This window comes from Podarcis muralis, chromosome 2 (assembly GCF_964188315.1).
Source record: "Podarcis muralis chromosome 2, rPodMur119.hap1.1, whole genome shotgun sequence".
In the NCBI taxonomy this organism is placed as follows: Eukaryota; Metazoa; Chordata; class Lepidosauria; order Squamata; family Lacertidae; genus Podarcis; species Podarcis muralis.
In genome coordinates this window covers 120,551,021-120,570,038 of record NC_135656.1, presented here as the reverse complement: position 1 = coordinate 120,570,038, position 19,018 = coordinate 120,551,021, and the positions used below count along the sequence as shown (strand labels likewise).

General features: G+C 44.8%; 1 long non-coding RNA gene across 1 annotated transcript; it reads left to right on the top strand.

Moving 5' to 3' along the window:
- Positions 1-1,542: 1,542 nt before the first annotated feature.
- On the top strand, positions 1,543-8,039 carry LOC144326694 (uncharacterized). Its single transcript, XR_013391671.1, has 3 exons — positions 1,543-1,630; positions 2,821-2,853; positions 7,114-8,039. It is a non-coding gene; the product is annotated as an uncharacterized LOC144326694 (long non-coding RNA).
- Positions 8,040-19,018: the final 10,979 nt, after the last annotated feature.

Genomic DNA, 19,018 nt, shown 5'->3' with positions numbered 1-19,018 from the left:
CTATTATTTATACCCTGCCCATTTGGCCAAGTTTCCCCAGCCACTCTGGGTGGCTTCCAGCACATATTAAAGCATAATAATACGTCAAACATCAAAAACATCTCAATACAGGGCTGCCTTCAGATGTCTTTAAAAGTTACGTAGTTCTTTATCTCCTTGACATCTGATAGGAGGGCATTCCATATAGAGAGTGCCATTACCAAGAAGACCCTTTGCCTGGCTCCCTGTAACTTCACTTCTCGTAGTGAGGGAACCTCCAGAATGTACTCGGAGCTGGACCTCAGTGTCTGGGCTGTGCAATGGGGGTGGAGCTGTTCCTTCAATAATACAGTACTGGCAAAAGTTGGCTGCCATCTTTCCCCTGGTAAGCTTGAGTGGTTGCGATGTCCTGGAATGTTCACAAATATTTTATGTATATTGAAGAATATTGAAGGTGAACGTGTCAGCCAGATCATAGAATCATAGAATCATAGAGTTGGAAGAGACCACAAGGGCCATCGAGTCCAACCCCCTGCCAAGCAGGAAACACCATCAGAGCACTCCTGACATATGGTTGTCAAGCCTCTGCTTAAAGACCTCCAAAGAAGGAGACTCCACCACACTCCTTGGCAGCAAATTCCACTGTCGAACAGCTCTTACTGTCAGGAAGTTCTTCCTAATGTTTAGGTGGAATCTTCTTTCTTGTAGTTTGGATCCATTGCTCCGTGTCCGCTTCTCTGGAGCAGCAGAAAACAACCTTTCTCCCTTCTCTATGTGACATCCTTTTATATATTTGAACATGGCTATCATATCACCCCTTAACCTCCTCTTCTCCAGGCTAAACATGCCCAGCTCCCTTAGCCGTTCCTCATAAGGCATCGTTTCCAGGCCTTTGACCATTTTGGTTGCCCTCCTCTGGACACGTTCCAGTTTGTCAGTGTCCTTCTTGAACTGTGGTGCCCAGAACTGGACACAGTACTCCAGGTGAGGTCTGACCAGAGCAGAATACAGTGGCACTATTACTTCCCTTGATCTAGATGCTATACTCCTATTGATGCAGCCCAGAATTGCATTGGCTTTTTTAGCTGCCGCGTCACACTGTTGGCTCATGTGAAGTTTGTGGTCAACCAAGACTCCTAGATCCTTTTCACATGTACTGCTCTCAAGCCAGGTGTCCCCCATCTTGTATTTGTGCCTCTCATTTTTTTTTGCCCAAGTGCAATACTTTACATTTCTCCCTGTTAAAATACATCTTGTTTGTTTTGGCCCAGTTCTCTAATCTGTCAAGGTCGTTTTGAAGTGTGATCCTGTCCTCTGGGGTGTTAGCTGAGGTAAAAATGAGTAGGGTGTTGATGAGTAAAATCTTATTAAGGCATCCCTCTGTAGGGAGAGAATGACCTTTCACTCCAGCTTTGCAAGGACTCTTGTTCCATTGAACCTCTCTGAATTTCATGAGCTCCTAAGTCCTGTGGCCATCTTTGGTTTCCCCCATGAAAGGCAAAGACTCTTCTTGGTTTCCCTTCAATTATTCTCCTCTTCCTCCCCTCCCACCATTCAACTTTAGGCTCCCATGTGAGGATCATTATTGGCTGCATCCTGGGCGGAATCTTCTTCCTGGTGGCTGTGAGTGTTGGGATCTATGTGCACATCAGTAAGTATATTTGGGGCCGCATTTGCTACCAGGTTGCAGTCAGTCATTCTGTGGGCTGAAGTGATTCCCATTCCTACTGAGACTCTCCATTCTGGGAAGGATGCATCAGTTTGGTTTACAGTTTTGGGGAGCAGTTTTGCTGCTCTCCCCTGCTGGACCTCCCCTGCTTATCTCCCCTGCCACTGATGCATTAGTTTAAAGGTTTGTAACTCTTAGCATATATGTGTATTTGTCACAGGTTTTGTCTCTGGCTAAAACAGTAAGACAGCTCATCAGAGAAGGGTGTGTGTGTGTGTGAGAGAGAGAGAGAGAGAGAGGAGGGAGGGAGGTGTAAGCGCCGTGGATCTGGGCCCATAACCCTGTTGTTGGCATGTGACCAAGGAAATGAGGGCAATTGGCCGGGCCCTAGCTGGCTCCAGCCCACCGGCCGGTGTGCCAGGCAATCTCCAGTCCTTGGTGCAGCTGTTGGGATACTGCCAGGGAGACAAAGTCCATCATGACTCCACGTCGCCTCCGGACGTCCATCGATCTCCCGTAGACACGCAGTATCAGCAATTAGCAACACGAGCTCCAGAAATAGCTTGCCACATTCCAGAGCTGACGCACGCTCTATCAGCAGATAATGCACAGCGAAAGATGCACGCAGGAGAGCATTATTTACAAGTTTATTTAGCGTTGGTCAGAATAAAGAAAACATGACTGCCTGCTTCGGTGTCTCAGGCACAGAGAGAGAAACGAAAGCATAGACACAACAGAAACACCCTGTGAACAGGAAATACGCAGGCTGTGACGCACAACAGCCTGTCCCCTTTTTAAGGTGGAACGGAAATATCCTTACATCAGCATCAGCGACTCGAGCTTCAGAAGCTAGGGTACGCTACTCAGCAGAGTAAACACTATGCAACAGAGGTGGCAGGAGAAGTTGTGTGAGAATATTTACAAGCAGTTTATTCAGCGTACATCAGGACAAAAGGAAAACATGTCCGATCTCTTTTGTGTCCAAAGCAAGACAGCATAAGCAAAAGCTATACACAGAAGTTCCCAGCAAGCTGTGCTGGAGTGTAAACAGACATGTGACATACAACAATTCCACACATCTGTTCTTAAGGTGGAACGGAATATCCCAGCACCCCCATCCTTGCTCACCCAGCCAAAGACACTAACCTTCTTCTCCTTTCCCTCTTTTGCAGCTAAGAAACAAGGGTCTGGCAGCTCCAGTGGGGGTAAGTGTGTGGGGCAAATGTGTGAGGAAGAGCAATTCTGTCTTTCACTAAGGCTGTTCCAGTGAAATTATCTTTGCAAATAAACTGTACCTGCAAAACCCTTTTAAGGGTTCTGTTTAAGGGACGCCGGTGGCGCTGTGGGTTAAACCACAGAGCCTAGGACTTGCCAATCAGAAGGTCAGCGGTTCGAATCCCCACGACGGGGTGAGCTCCCGTTGCTCGGTCCCTGCTCCTGCCAACCTAGCAGTTCGAAAGCACGTCAAAGTGCAAGTAGATAAATAGGTACCACTCCGGCGGGAAGGTAAACGGCGTTTCTGTGCGCTGCTCTGGTTCGCCAGAAGCGGCTTAGTCATGCTGGCCACATGACCCAGAAGCTGTACACCGGCTCCCTCGGCCAATAAAGCGAGATGAGCGCCGCAACCCCAGAGTCGGCTACGACTAGACCTAATGGTCATGTGTCCCTTTACCTTTACTCACATATTAATAATCTGCACTTTAAAACATTTCAAGAGAACAAAACAAGCCAACGTATCCATAAAAAACATCACTAGATGGCAATTGGTTAGAAAGAGAAAATTCATGCTAACAAAGGCCTGTCATAAAAGGTATAGCTTTTAAGAGACTTCTGAAAGAAGATGGGGATGGTTCCTTTATGGGCATTCTTACTTTTATTTTGCTTATTAAGGTTATTTGTCACTTCTTTTGCAAAAGTAACTCAGAGTAACTTTAAACTATTAGGAACAGGGCAGTGTCCTAGTTACAGTTAACTGGAGCTCTTGGAACTACCAGTAGTGCCTTATCAGAGGATCTCAGTAATTGAGGTGGGACCTAAAGAATCAGACTGCCTTTGACCATGTTCTTTTCCTACCTGGTTTATATTTCTAAAGGGAAGCTTCTTCCCTCTTGGTTGGATTCCAAACCCCCTGCTTAAACGGTGCAAGAAGTCAGCTTCTCTGCGTTTGAGGTGGAGTCCATGTTTTCCCCATTTTAGGTTGGCCAAAGCAGTTGATTCCAAAACAGAAATATGGTTTTTGGAGTAAGAAATCGAATAACACAGAGTGGGGTGTGTGGAATGAAACAGGGATATGTGTTTTCTTTTAACCATGGCTGTGGAGCTTGCCAGAAATAGGCTGCCAGAACAGAGCCAGCATGAAGGGGGTGTAGAAGAAGAGTTTGGATTTGATATCCCACTTTATCACTATCCTAAGGAGTCTCAAAGCGGCTAACAATTTCCTTTCCCTTCTTCCCCCACAACAAACACTCTGTGAGGTGAGTGGGGCTGAGAGACTTCAGAGAAGTGTGACTAGCCCAAGGTCACCCAGCAGCTGCATGTGGAGGAGAAGGGAAGCGAACCCGGTTCACCAGATTACGAGTCCACTGCTCTTAACCACTCCACCACACCGAGGTGGCATTGAAAGGGGAGCAATGAAAATGACTGCATGATTCACCCCCTCCCCTAGAAATTAACTGAGTCAATATTAACAAATGGCCAACACTGAATCCAATTAATTATCTAAAGATACCTGGAGAAACAGAAACTTTACCAGCAGGTGACAAAATGTGAGGACAGTGTTCCAAGTTAATGGTGATGCTCTGCTGAAAACTTTGGTTTGAGTAGAAATGAAATGAATATGAGATAATATTGTGGGACAGCAAGGAGGGCTTCTGCAGCTGATCCTAGGAATATGGCTGGTAACCTGGTCTGCTTAGGGCTTTGTCCACTGGCAGTAGAACCTTGAGCTTAAGTGGGTAATATCCTGACAACCAGTACAGAAGTTTCAGTTTGGGGAAGGGAAAGTTTTAGAACCAAGGTTGACCCAAAGTGGTTTAAAAACAGGAACTCAGAACCCAGTGGGATAGAAGAATGTCAGCACCTCCGATCCTCGGCCCTCACTACTTCCTCCTGCTGGTTTGTGGTTTTGGTGGTGGTGCCGCAGCTTTCAGACAGCGAATGAATGGAGCACTTCCCAGAGTTTGATGAGGTGCTGGAACAGGAAGGAGGGGCTGCAGTGCTGCAGAAGGCAAAGGAGAGCCGGAGGCCTGTCAAGATGGATGAAAATAAAGACTGGAAGAGGAAGATTTGGTTTGAATTTAAAAATGAGGAATGGAAAGATCTCCTTTTGTGGGGATCTGAAGATCTATGGACTATAAATTTGACCAAGGTGGAAGTTGGAGCCTTTGGATTATTTGGACTTAAAAGGATTAAAAAACAAGATTTGAGCTCCACCTTTAAACATGGAGGTCTGGCTGGAAGGAACATGGACATTATAGAGAGAGTGCCCCTCCGAGACTTGGTGTTAAACACAAAGGACTTCCAAAGAAACCGGCAGAGAGGGACTGAGAGAGATTTAAGGGCCTCAGACGTGAGGTTGCCAGGCTGATAGCAGATGGACTAATGGACATCGGTTTGGGGATCGAAACCGGGGAAGGGAGGGTGGGGTTTGGAAATCCAAAGGGTGTCTGATTTTTTCTACTTTTTTCTTTTTAAATTTGTGTTGTTATTAGTATAAAAATGGGGAATTCGTGGAAGGGAAACTGGGTCGACCTTAGAAAGAATTTTTAAGCACAAATGATTGATGTATATAAGTTAAAAGTTGATATATAAATTGAACTAAATATAATAACAAATTAAGGTTAAAAATTTAGGGATAAGAACTTGTTGGATAAATATTTGGACATGGAATACAAGAAGGGGAGGTGAGGGGAAGTTGTGGAAAGAAGTTATTGAAAAATTGGACTGTAATGAGTGAATCCTTTTTTTCTTGTTTTTTCTTTTCTCTTTTTTTTGTACTATTTGAAACTTTAATAAATATTATTTTTTTTAAAAAAAACAGAGTTTGATGAGGTGCTAAGCCACAACTACATGTTTCCTCAATCAAATTCACACAAACACACACCCCGCACATGATGGACCTTGGGGTCTCAAATTTCAGTGGCTCCCTGTGCAACATCAACATTTGGCACCACCCGCCTTGCGCCTTCCATTCTACATCATTGTTGTGGCACCCCCTGCAGTGCGGGGCCATGCTCCCCTAAATCTGCCTGCCCCCCACCATTTTGAAACCAAATGACCAAGGCACATAGAAACCACAGAATCATAGAACATGAGTAGGAAGTCTCCCCTTGAGTCTGGTCCATGCAAGGACTTAATGAGCCAATCTTAAAAGATTGTGTATTAAATTTTTTTTAAAAAGTTTTACATCAGAAAAATATGGCACTTGTTACAAGAAGCAGCCACATCTATGCACCCCCATCCTGTCCCCACAGTGGCCAACGAGGTGTCTCAATGGGGAGCCCTCAAAGCAGGACCACATTGCAGATTCTGTAGTATTCTCTGTCATTTGAGGATTAGGTTGGGGGTCTCCTCCCTCCCCACCTCTCTCTGCCAAGAGAAATCTTTTGGTTTCATCTGTTTGGCTCCATGCACAGCAGACGCTCCCTGGTTTTTTTGGGGGGGGCGGGGTTTGGTGTGTGTTTTTTAAATTAAATTTTTATTATAAAATTTATTGAGTACAAAAAAAAGAATATCGAATAAGTAAAGAAATTAAGAAACAACTATCATACATATACACATAAACATAATTATTTATGCATCTAAAAAGCAATATTCAGAAAGAAAAGGAGGGAAGAAAAAAGAAAAGTTAAAAATGGAATTTTAGAAAATAGAAAAGTGTTCACCATAAACAACAATTTCAGATCTATACTTACATACAATTATATATTTCCATTTTGCAGGATGTTCCCGATTTTATCTCTCTCTCTCTCTCTCTCTCTCTCTCTCTCTCTGTGTGTGTGTGTGTGTGTGTGTGTGTGTGTGTGTCTGTCTTTTTTCCTTTTGGGGGGGGGATGAAAAATTCTTTACTGAAATTCATTAATGTCATTACAGATTTAACTTCACACATTCACATACATACAATATATAGATATATATTCTTAAATTAGTTTAACATAGAATGTTAATTTGACCTTCTAATTCCACTTAGATATCAGCTAAGCTAAAATCATATAATGGTACATAAAATAAAATAAAACAACAAACTGAAGTAAAATATCATTTCCCGATATAGTTGCCATTTGTGATTTTGAATGTACTTATAATTATTACCTTACATTTAATATACTTTCTAATACTTTCTTACAACCTAGATTTTCCTTTATTTCTTAATATTTTATGTACACAAGGGTCATTCAAACCCTACCATAGATAATATGTCGCTGTTATTTTTTTTGTAAGTATCTGTTTTATCTCTCTCTTTGCAGTATGACCAACCTTGGGGACGCAATTCTGAGACAACGAGAGGGAGAATGAGCGCATCCATGCTCTGAACCCAATTTTGTCCTCTGGGGCTTCCTTCAGCTTGGCTGGAACCAAGATATACTTTGGATCTTTGTCTTTCACTCTTTTTTAACGTCAAAGGCCTTGGCTTGAGATGATGTGCTTCTGGATAGCCCTGAGACATACTTGCACCTGGAGGAAAATTCTAAGACTCGCACCCGGGGGGGGAAAGTCGATGTGGGTTTTTTTGGTATTAACAATGTAATCAGAAGAATGTTAGAAGAGGCTGGAGGATCAGGCCAAACTAGAAGCCGACAAACAGGGCCTGAACACAACAGCAGTCTCCCCTTCTCTGATGCCCAGTAGCTGGTCTTCAGAGGCAGATGTTTTCAATAATGGACTGATGACATAGGCATTATGGCTAGTGGCTACTGATAGCCTTATCTTATATGAAATTTTCTGAACTCCTTTTAAAGTTATCCTGCATCTCTTGACCTTGACCTCTAACAGTTGAGCTGTTCTGAGACCCACCACTTTTGTCTTGTGGTGTTCTGTTTCATTTGGAATAGTTTGGCCTGTTTAATAATTGTAATAGAGTCACCTGTTTTTATAATGGTATATTGCATTGTGGTTTTTTTAAAAAAAAATATTTATACTTTTCAGGTTTATACATTTCATTAATTTTACAATCATTTTAACATTTCAAAACTTGACTTCCTTCTCCCTCTTTCTGCGGTTCCTTAAATTCATTTTTTAATATCTTCTGCATATCCAAATTCATTCAATTTGCTCATTTATTTATCTACTTTAAATATATACTTGTATGAAACTGCAGGTTACTACAATAATCCTCCCAGTGTTTTTTATCTGTTTGCAATTTATCTGTAAATATTCAATAAACCATTTCCATTTTTTTCATAAAAAGCTTGTTATCTTGATTTCTTATTCTTCCGGCAAGTTTTGCCATTTCTACATGTTGTTGTTGTTTAGTCGTTTAGTCGTGTCCGACTCTTCGTGACCCCATGGACCAGAGCACGCCAGGCACCTCTGTCCCCCACTACCTCCCGCAGTTTGGTCAAACTCATGCTGGTAACCTCGAAAACACTATCCAACCATCTCGTCCTCTGTCGCCCCCTTCTCCTTGTGCCCTCCATCTTTCCCAGCATCAGTGTCTTCTCCAGGGAGTCTTCTCTTCTCATGAGGTGGCCAAAGTACTGGAGCCTCAGCTTCACAATCTGTCCTTCCAGTGAGCACTCAGGGCTGATTTCCTTAAGAATGGATGCGTTTGATCTTCTTGCAGTCCATGGGACTCTCAAGAGTCTTCTCCAGCACCATAATTCAAAAGCATCAATTCTTCGGCGATCAGCCTTCTTTATGGTCCAGCTCTCACTTCCATACATCACTACTGGGAAAACCATGGCTTTAACTATACGGACCTTTGTTGGCAAGGTGACGTCTCTACTTCTCAAGATGCTGTCTAGGCCTGTCATTGCCCTTCTCCCAAGAAGCAGGCATCTTTTAATTTCGTGGCTGCTGTCACCATCTGCAGTGATCATGGAGCCCAAGAAAGTAAAATCTCTCACTGCCTCCATTTCTTCCCCTTCTATTTGCCAGGAGGCGATGGGACCAGTGGCCATGATCTTCGTTTTTTTGATGTTGAGCTTCAGACCATATTTTGCGCTCTCTCTTTCACCCTCGTTAAAAGGTTCTTTAATTCCTCCTCACTTTCTGCCAATATTCCTTAAGTTTTTGTATTTATTCTTCCTTTGCTGGGACTTCTGCTTCTTTCCATTTTGGGGCAAGTAGCATTCTTGCTGCTGTAGTAGCATACATAAATAAATTTCTGTACAATTTAGGTAGTTCTGTCCCTATAAATCTCAAAAGAAAAGCTTCTGGTATTTGTTTTTTTACAAATGTTATTTTAAACATCCTTTTCAATTCATTATATATCATTTCCTGGTATATTGCAGTGTTGTTAGCTGCCAGAAAGCTGGGTAATAAGCAAACAAACACGGAAAGCCCACAAGCGGGAACTTAATCTGGTCATGTTCTTTTCCCACTTCAAGTTGCCAGCAACTGGCAGTGCCTTAACACTTAACACTCAGATCATAATGTTATTGTAATGGAATGGAAGAGTAAAGACCGAACAGCACGGAGGTGGAGAATAAATGTGTTATGTACTGAAGTTCTCACCCTGGGCCAGCAGGGGGATACTGTAGATAGTTATGCAAATGAAGGATCGAAAGTGACGTTTAGTGATTGGATAGTTTGTATGCAAATGAAGGATCGAAAGTGACATTCAGTGATTGGCTAGTTACAGAAAGTGGTTACTGTTGCATTCTAGTGGAGCTCTATATAAGCAGGCTGACTGAGCTCCTCAGCTCAGTTCTGTTCCAGCTTACAAATAAAGAGCTGCTTTGGAAGAATCGTTGTGTCGTCTGATATGTTCGCCCACAACTTAACAAAATGACAGTTTGTTAGATAATACAGAAATATTAGAAAGAACTAAAAAATATCTAAATACATACTTTGAATTAAATCTAAATAAAGGTACAGATATTAATGTAGTCTGGGATGAAAGTAAAATAGACAAACTAACAGCAAAAATGCGACATCAGGGTGATATGAAACATATAAAAAAGAATGGGGGGAATTTATGTTATATATGGAGAAGATGGTGTGAAATAGGGAAAACAGTAGAACTGAAATAAACTTCATAACGGGAAAATACAAAGAAATTTATTGGACAATAATATCAAAACGAATTAAAAATGTATATTATGACCAAGGTTGAACAGTATTTGTAAATGAATATAGACAGACAACAAGAATTGTATATATAGAAAGATTTGTTTCTTTACAGACATTTCATGGACAAAAATTGAAGAAGAACAACTATATACAAAATGGATAAAGACAATGCAAAAAGTTAAAGACGACACAAAAAAGCCAGAAGAAGGAAGGAGGAAAGTCAGCTCTTGAGAGCAAGAATAAATGTAAAATGTAATATAATATGTGTATGTATAGTATGTAATTATAAAAAAACCAATAAAGATCATCTTTATAAAAAAAATTAGCATGGGGGTGGGGGTCACAGGGGCGGCTGCTCCAGGCACACAATTGCTAGGGGTGCAAAATGTCAGCACCAGGTGCGGCCTCAATACAGCTGGGTGCTTCCATCACTGGGCTCTTTTTAAAATGGCTTCTCCGTACGAACCAGGAAGTGACCTCTTCAGATAATGGAACGACTCTTCTTATCTCTGCAGCCGTGATCTCCTGGATGCTGTGGTTGCTGTTAGGCAGTAAATGCGCATGTGCACTCAGCCAGTTTCCCTCCTTCCCACCGCAGGCCCTTCATGTGGCTCCAGGTACTGGCAACTCATATTACACCACTGGTATACGTAAATACTTGTGTGTGGTCAACACTTTCTGGAGCACTTTCTGGAAGGGAGGGAGAATTGCTTAGTAGGTGGAATGTTGAGGTAAAAGGGGAGGGGGAGTCTGCTGGAGGAAGGAACATTGGAAATGAAGAGTCAGGATTGGTCAGTTAAAGCAGTTAGTGCAGCCTTGTATTTAAGCACTCGCCTGGTTGCCATAGGTGACTAGGAATTCCATGCAGGTTGGTAGAGGAGGGCAGGCTCTCTCCTCGTTAAGCAAAGCCTATTGAATTCATGCATTTGCCATCTTTGGGCAGATGCCATGGGGAGGGGATACTCAGCAGGGCCCTCTTATCCAGTGGAGTCGCAATGGGGGCAAGGGGGTGGTGCGTCCCGGGTGCCATGTCTGGGGGGGGGTGACAGGAAGGCACCTGCCACAGCCACATGTAGAGTATCACACTGCCACAGCCACATGTAGAGTATCTGTAGCAGCGAGCAGAGGATCCCAGCACCGGCGGCAAACTGCTATGTACAGTGCATGTGCGGCATCACATGCATGCACTGTACATAATGACGGCACACATGCGCTGTACATAGCGGTTTGCCGCCAACACTGCTCGAGCACCGTGCGGACGGCGGTAGGATCCCTCCGTCGCGGCTACAGCCGCGAACGGAGGCTCCTCCACGGCTGCAGCCACGAGCAGAGGATCCCGGCACCATCCGTACGGTGCTGGAGCAGCGGCGCAAGCAAACCACTATGTACAGCGCATGTGCTGCCAGTGTGGTGTTGTGGTTAAGAGCAGTAGACTCGTAATCTGGTGACCCGGGTTCACGTCTCCGCTCCTCCACATGCAGCTGCTGGGTGACCTTGGGCCAGTCACACTTCTCTGAAGTCTCTCAGCCCCACTCACCTCACAGAGTGTTTGTTGTGGGGGAGGAAGGGAAAGGAGAATGTTAGCCGCTTTGAGACTCCTTTCGGTAGTGATAAAGCGGGATATCAAATCCAAACTCTTCTTCTTCTTCTTCTTCTTCTCCTCTTATCAAATGCTTGTCATCAACAGGAGACAGAATGCAAAGTCAAACATTCTTCCTCCGACAGTTTAGAGCAATTTGAACCAAGAGTTGCAGCTGATGCTGCAAATAAAAGGGATTTTTCAGGGTTTGATATTGTTTTGAAACAGGGATGGGGTTTACAGCCCAACTATAGTGGTAGACCCTGCAGTCTCAATTTCCAGGTGCACCCTGTGTGATGCCAAATTTTTGTGTCCTCCCTGGCCTCTCACTTTCCATTCTTTGTCATAGATGCAGCACCTCCTGTGGCTCCCCCAAGACTCCACACCCAGTGTGGCCAAACAGGTCGCCATTCCCTAAATCCGCCTCTGCCAGGGGCCTCATTCCTTTTCTAAGCAACTTTCTTGGGTTCACATGCCAGTGGTGAGCAGGGAAGGGCAGAGGCAGAAGTGGCTGTAGCTGCGTGTGGAATTTGCAAGAGACAGTTCTGAAAAGGGAGAAAACCTTTTGAGCAAGACATGAAGCAAAATGCCGCATCTTTTATAATTCACTGTTCTCTGATTTTGCAACACAATTCTCTAGCCAAGTAAGGCATTGTATTAGAGGAAATCTGCAACAACAACAAAAGGAAATGTTTCTTATTGAAATGTACATTATAAGCATAATAAGTCACACAAGAATGCTGACAAATGGAACATTCTGTGCTGTTGTTGTTTAGTCGTTTAGTCGTGTCTGAGTCTTCGTGACCCCATGGACCAGAGCACGCCAGGCACCCCTGTCTTCCACTGCCTCCCGCAGTTTGGTCAAACTCATGCTGGTAGCTTTGAGAACACTGTCCAACTATCTTGTCCTCTGTCGTCCCCTTCTCCTTGTGCCCTCCATCTTTCCCAACATCAGGGTCTTTTCCAGGGAGTCTTCTCTTCTCATGAGGTGGCTAAAGTATTGGAGCCTCAGCTTCAGGATCTGTCCTTCCAGTGAGCACTCAGGGCTGATTTCCTTAAGAATGGATATGTTTGATCTTCTTGTAGTCCATGGGACTCTCAAGAGTCTCCTCCAGCACCATAAATTCTGTGCTAGAAATGAATAAATCACAAATTAGGAGAACCAAATTTAAGATTGGGGAAATGAGAAACCAACATTGGCAGATTCACCCATCCCTACACCCCAGTTTGAGGAAGGGGCCAAAATACATTAAAAGGCTCAGAACACTGTGGGCTGGAAGGATGTCAGCAAAATCAGCCCTCCGCCTTCATAAGATCCTCCTTCCAAGAAAGGAAGCAGTGGGTGTCAGAAGTATCACAACCTCCACCCACCTCACGGAAGGGGCATCCGCAGCAAAAGCAGGAAGTTGTGGTGACATGCTGAGCTGGTCAGGCAGTGTTTGAATAGCTGCCATGCTACACCTGGCAAACAGAAGCAATAACCTCCTCACACTGCTAGGGACTAGCAGTAACTCCAAGTGTCCAAAACTGAATGATGCTGCCTTCACTTCTCCTTCTGCCTCTAAACTTTGGTCAAGGAAGGTTCTGAAAGCTCAGTGAGTGCTTAGTATCAGTTATCACAAGAAACCCCTCAGCCCCGAACATACCCTTATTGTGTGAAGTCAGATGGTCTAGGCACGTGAGAGGGAAATATCTGTTTATGCCTGGGGAAAACACATGAAAGAACCTTGAGGAGACCCACTTGAGGGAGCCAGTGTGGTGCAGTGGTTAATAGCGGTGGACTCGTAATCTGGTGAGCCGGGTTTGCTTTCCCGCTCCTCCACGTGCAGCTGCTGGGTGACCTTGGGCTAGTCACACTTCTCTGAAGTCTCTCAGCCCCACTCACCTCACAGAGTGTTTGTTGTGGGGGAGGAAGGGAAAGGAGAATGTTAGCCACTTTGAGACTCCTTAGGGTAGTAGTAAAGCGGGATGTCAAATCCAAACTACTACTCCTCCTCCTACTCCTACTCCTCCTCTTCTTCTTCTTCTTCTTCTTCACTGGATCAGATCATAGGCCCATTCAGTTCAGCTTCCTGCTGTCACAGTGGCCAACCAGATTCCTGTGGGAAGGCCACAAGCAGGACCTGGGCACAAGAACAGTCCTTCAGAGTTGGGGTTCCCACAAACTGGTATTGAGAGAGCTACTGCCTCTAGTAGTGGAGATTCAAAATACTTAGTAGCCATTGATAGCCTCAGAGAAATGTTAGAGGGTATGGAGTTATGTGACCCCTGAGCCAAGTGGGTACAACCTTTAGAAACACTTGAAGGCAGCCCTGTATAGGGAAGTTTTTTTAATGTTTCATGTTTTATTATGGTTTCATATATGCTGGAAGCCACCCAGAGTGGCTGAGGCAACCCAGTCAGATGGGGGAGGATATAAATAATAAAATTATAATGGAATAGGGTGTCCCTATTTCCACCAGAGAAATATTGGAAGGTATGGTACTTCCTTGTGACTGTCCTAAATTATGCAACATCCAGCTTCATTTTATGCCTTGGACCTGGGAAACGAAGGTTCAAATCCCTGCTCACTTATTAGGCTCATTGAGTGACCTTGGGCAAGTCTCTCGGCCTAACCTACCTCAGAGGTTTGTTGTAAGGATAATATAATTCAGTTTCTAAAACACTATCATCTCCTGCCTTACTAGCCTTTATCCCTCATGGCTTCTCTACTGATGGTTAAACTTTGCTGGTTTCATCAGACCTAGCAGGACCCAGATTGGCAGCCCCATCTGTGAGTTCTCTCAAAGCTGTTTTTCTCTAGCTACAACTCTGCCTCTGCCCCTTGAGGAGGTTGCAGAGGAGGTGGACCTTCTCAACCTTCTCGTTATCAAAATCTCTAGTCCAGGGATTTCCCCAAAGGTGGTCTTTGAGTCACAGACATCAGACTCAAAGACAGGATGAGTTAAAAGTCTTGTAATAAGGCTGAAAGAAGAACTAGGACATAAATATCTCCAATACTACTGAGAACCTGGTCTCAGACATTGGGGGCAGAGGACTCATTTTTGTAGGAGTCTTCATTTTGTTACTTTTTTTCTGAAGCTACTGTAGGAGTCCAGCTGTGCTACTAATGTCACTGCTATCACAGTACGGTAAGACTCTGGCAGGCGTAGCCAGGGCGATATTGCTGCTACTACGTCTGCTGCTAAGGTTCCATGGAACTAGTGGGATGCTGAAAGCAAAATGCCCCTTGAATCTGAAAAAGGAAAATGATCCACTAAATTATTACTGACCAGGAGACCACCTCATTAGTGGGGTCATCAGTCCACAAGCTGCAGTGGATGTTCCATGCAACTTTTCCCAAACCCACTCCCCCCTAGAAACACAATCCTGCAGTAAGTGACTTTATGCTACCCAACTTGCATTCCAAATAATTTCTGTTTATCAGGGACATCCCCTAATTTCTGGTCATCCCTGAGAAAACCTTCTCCCTCCTTTCTTCCCCTATTGCCATTGGAGGAGACATTGCCATATTTAAAGTTGTGCAGGAGGGTTCCCCCGCTGAGGGTGCCAAGCCGAGGGGGCATAAAATAACAGCAACAATTCTGAATCCTGTATTTATACAGTTATCTACTGAGAAGTTTAAATGTAAAAACTGTACCAAAAGGTATTATTGTGGAAATAAGGAATCTTGGGGACGGGGCAAATTTTATCCTTGCTCAGGGTGCCTTAGTACCAAATTCAAGCCCCAGAGGAATATTTGGTGATCTGGAGTCAGCATCCAAGAGCATACTAGCCCCTTGGTATCCTGCAAACAGGAAGGTTAATTCTGAGCACTTTCCTTATTTTGAGCCTGAGTTTAATTAGTACAAAGGCAGCATCTAGAGCACATGTCCTAATCCAAGGTAGGTTCATTCTGAACAGCTCAATATGAACAAACATAAAAGGTAAAGGGACCCCTGACCACAAGGTCCAGTCATAACCGACTCTGGGGTTGCGCGCTCATCTCGCTCTATAGGCCGAGGGAGCCGGCATTTATCTGTCCACAGACAGCTTCTGGGTCATGTGGCCAGCATGACTAAGCCGCTTCTGGCGAACCAGAACAACGCACGGAAACACCGTTTACCTTCCCGCTGGAGCGGTACCTATTTATCTACTTGCACTTTGACGTGCTTTCAAACTGCTAGGTTGGCAGGAGCAGGGACCGAACAACGGAAGCTCACCCCGTCGCAGGGATTCAAACCACAGACCTTCTAATCGGCAAGCCCTAGGCTCTGTGGTTTAACCCACAGCGCCACCCGCGTCCCTTTTTAAACATAGTTTTATGCAAAAGGGGGTTTTCCCTCCTGGTCTACAATTAAATGCCATTGCACAGCTTCCCCCACCTATTCCCAGCAAAACTGCCTAACCTAAATGCTCCAAGTGCTGTTGAATGTTTTTGGATTACCGTACTTTGGGAAGCCTTCTCTGTATACATTTCAGTTTCGACTCCCTTCCCTCTCTTTCTGCTGTTCCTTACATTTATTTTCATCCTTTCCTACATACTCTAGATTGCCCTAACTTATTCGTTTAATCGTCTATTCTCAAATATAAATTTAAAACTGCAGGTTTTTACAATAATCCTGCCAATGTCTTGATGTGTTTACAGTATGTATTAGATCTAAGACTCCTCTACTGCAGCTACCTGCTCTCACAGTTGCCAACCAGATGCCCCAATGGGAAGCCACAAACAGGACCCAAGCACAACAGCAGGCTCTCCACTTGGGTTTTGCTGCAATGGGCATTCAGAGGCAACCTGCCTGTGACAGTGGAGGCACAAACATAGCCATCAAGCTGTAAGCCACTGACAGCCATGTCCTCCATGAACGCGACCCATCCTCTTTTCAGGCCATCCAGGTTTGTGGTCATCACTCAGTTCTGAGGAAATGAATTCCACAGGTTAACTCTGCACACTCTGTGGATAAGTACTTCATTTTCTCTGTCCTGGCTAATCCAATTCAGCTTCACTGGTTGTCCATGAGTTCTATAGTTATGAAACCAGATGGTGTAGGGATCAGGGTCTTGGATGAGGGCCTAGGACACAACGATTTAAGTTCTACTCCATCAGAACTTCTAGTATTATTGTTGGGAGGGAGAAAAACTTGTTGCTGTCTATATAATCCACACCTGTCAGGGGTTCAGGAGCAGAGGCGAGGGCAAGGGAGGAAACAGAGAGCGAGGGGGAGGAGTCCGAAGAAAGGATGAGTGATGACGACGACCCGAGATCTCCGAGTCTTTCCAGTGAATCGGAAGATTCACAGAAAGGAGCACCAGTGGCCAGAGCAAAGGGGGGGCCTAGGGGGACACCCCAGGAGGAAGGGACCAGCGGGGGTTCAGAGGGCAGCAGTTGGAAATCGGGGCCAGCGTCCCCACCAGAGCGCAGTGGAGAGGAAGGACGTCAGGGATCGAGCCCTGGCAGCTCGCAGCAGGGAGGAGGGCATGAGTCAGGAGTGACCACGCCCCCATCGGGGAGCGAAGAAACGGTCAAGCGGAAAGTGGAAGGCTGGGCACGCGCGCCAAGTTCAAATGCACAGGAAGGCGGCGCAGTAAGCAGCCCAGAAAGGGAGCCAGGTCCTAAAGCCCGACGCAAGGAGACAGGAGGGTCCAGGGGGTCAGCGTCAGAGGAGTCCCGGAGGGAGGAGACCACGGGGGGCAGAGGGACCCAGAGAAGGACGGTCAGGCGGAAAAGGTGGAGTAAGGCGAGGATATTAAGTTGGTGTACGAGGGGCGGAGATTCAGACGGAGCTTCGCCGGTCTAGCCATAAGACGTAGAGTTGCACGCAGCAGCTTGGAAATGGAAACTGTAACTCAATAAAGACTTTTATAAAGCGAACGCTGGCTAGCGTGATCCTCTGTGAGCTGGGATCGTGGAGCAGCTCTGACAACACCATACTAGAGTTTATAAACTTTCATCATGTCCTGCCTTACTAGACTTTAACAATCATAGCTGTTCTTTGGTTTCTGGGATTTTACTAAAGTTCATGACCCCTCAAATGAAGCAGGGCCCAGACTGATAGCCCCATCTGTGAGTTCTCACAAACATGCTTTGCCCACATTCTTCCTGTGCCCATTGAGTCACACACAGATGCCAGGGCGATGGACCTTCTGAACCTTATAATTATCTAGTCCAGGGATTTCCTCAATAATGGCCTTTGAGTCCAAAAATAAAATAAACACCATAATCACAGGCAGGATGAGGTAACTTATTGTCTCAAGCCTGCAAGAACAGCTGGGTCATAAATATCTGAAGCTTGGCCTGAGAGATTTGGGGCAGGCAGGGGTCCTTTCTGTGGCAGGTTTCCTTTTTGTACCTTTCCTTAAAGCTACTGTACGAGTCCGGCTGCACTCCTAATGTCACTGCTATCACAAGAGTGTATGACTCTTGCAGGCATGGCCAGAATGATAATACTGCTGCTGCTATTTCTGCTGCTAATACCCCATGGAGTCAGTGGGATACTGAAAGCAAAATGTCCATTAAATATGAAAAAGGAACATGATCCACTGAATTATTACAGGCCAGGAGACCACCTCATTAGTGGGGTCATATATAAAGGTGGTGTTGTAATTTACAAACCTGACTTTTCCCAGCGCCCCGTAAACCATGTTATGAGGTAAGTGACTGTATGTTACCCACCCATTCACAACGCTGCTATTAGCACTTAATTTCTGGCCATCCCTAATAAACCCTTCTCTCCCCTTTGCCCATCTCTTGATTTTGAAAGAATCTCAGTGCCCACTGGCCTCTTGGTACCCTGCAAACAGGGAGGTTAATTCTGAACCCTTTGGGGGCTTCAGTTTAATTTGCAAAGGCAGAGAACAGCCGATCATCTCTTCTCCTGCTTCTGTTGGCAAACTTCTACAATTTGTTCAGGTCCTGTTGAATCAAATTGTTGGCTTGGGTTTGGAATGAATCAGGCAGTGTTGGGTTTTTGGGTGACCCTGTGACCCCCCTTTGCTCCCTTTGTGGGGTGCTGCAAAATGCTGAGTTCTCTCTGCAAAACATTTGGCAAACTTTAGTGCAGGTTGGAGTGAATCAGACTAAATTTGATTTTGGGGTGTTAACTACAAACCTCCGTTCCAGACTCGCAAGGAACTAAGCTTTCTCTGTGTCTCTCTAATAGCTAGGTAAGTGGGCAGGGGAAATTGTTGGAACAGATGCTTTTCATCATGAACTCCTGAATCTTCACCTTGTTCTCAGCTGTGATTTAATGTTGCTACTGTTGGAAAAGAGCAAACACATTTCCTTCTTCTGAGCTTCTAGTTCATGCATTGGATACGTGAAACCACACAAGGGCACTGCTTGTCTATCAACCTAGCCAGCACTTGTTTAAAGCCACTATGTCAGTGATAACTATGCCTATCAAACCTCAGAGATTTTGTTTTATGTCCTCTCCAGACAATATGTCGGCTCTTTCTCTCTTTCGTTCCTTCTCATCCTGTACATAGTTCCTGTCAAGTCTCTGAGCTCCAGAAACTGTAAGTTATCATTCCAATCAAATTCACCCAAGCTGCAAGCTCTATTTATTTCCATGTTGGAGCGC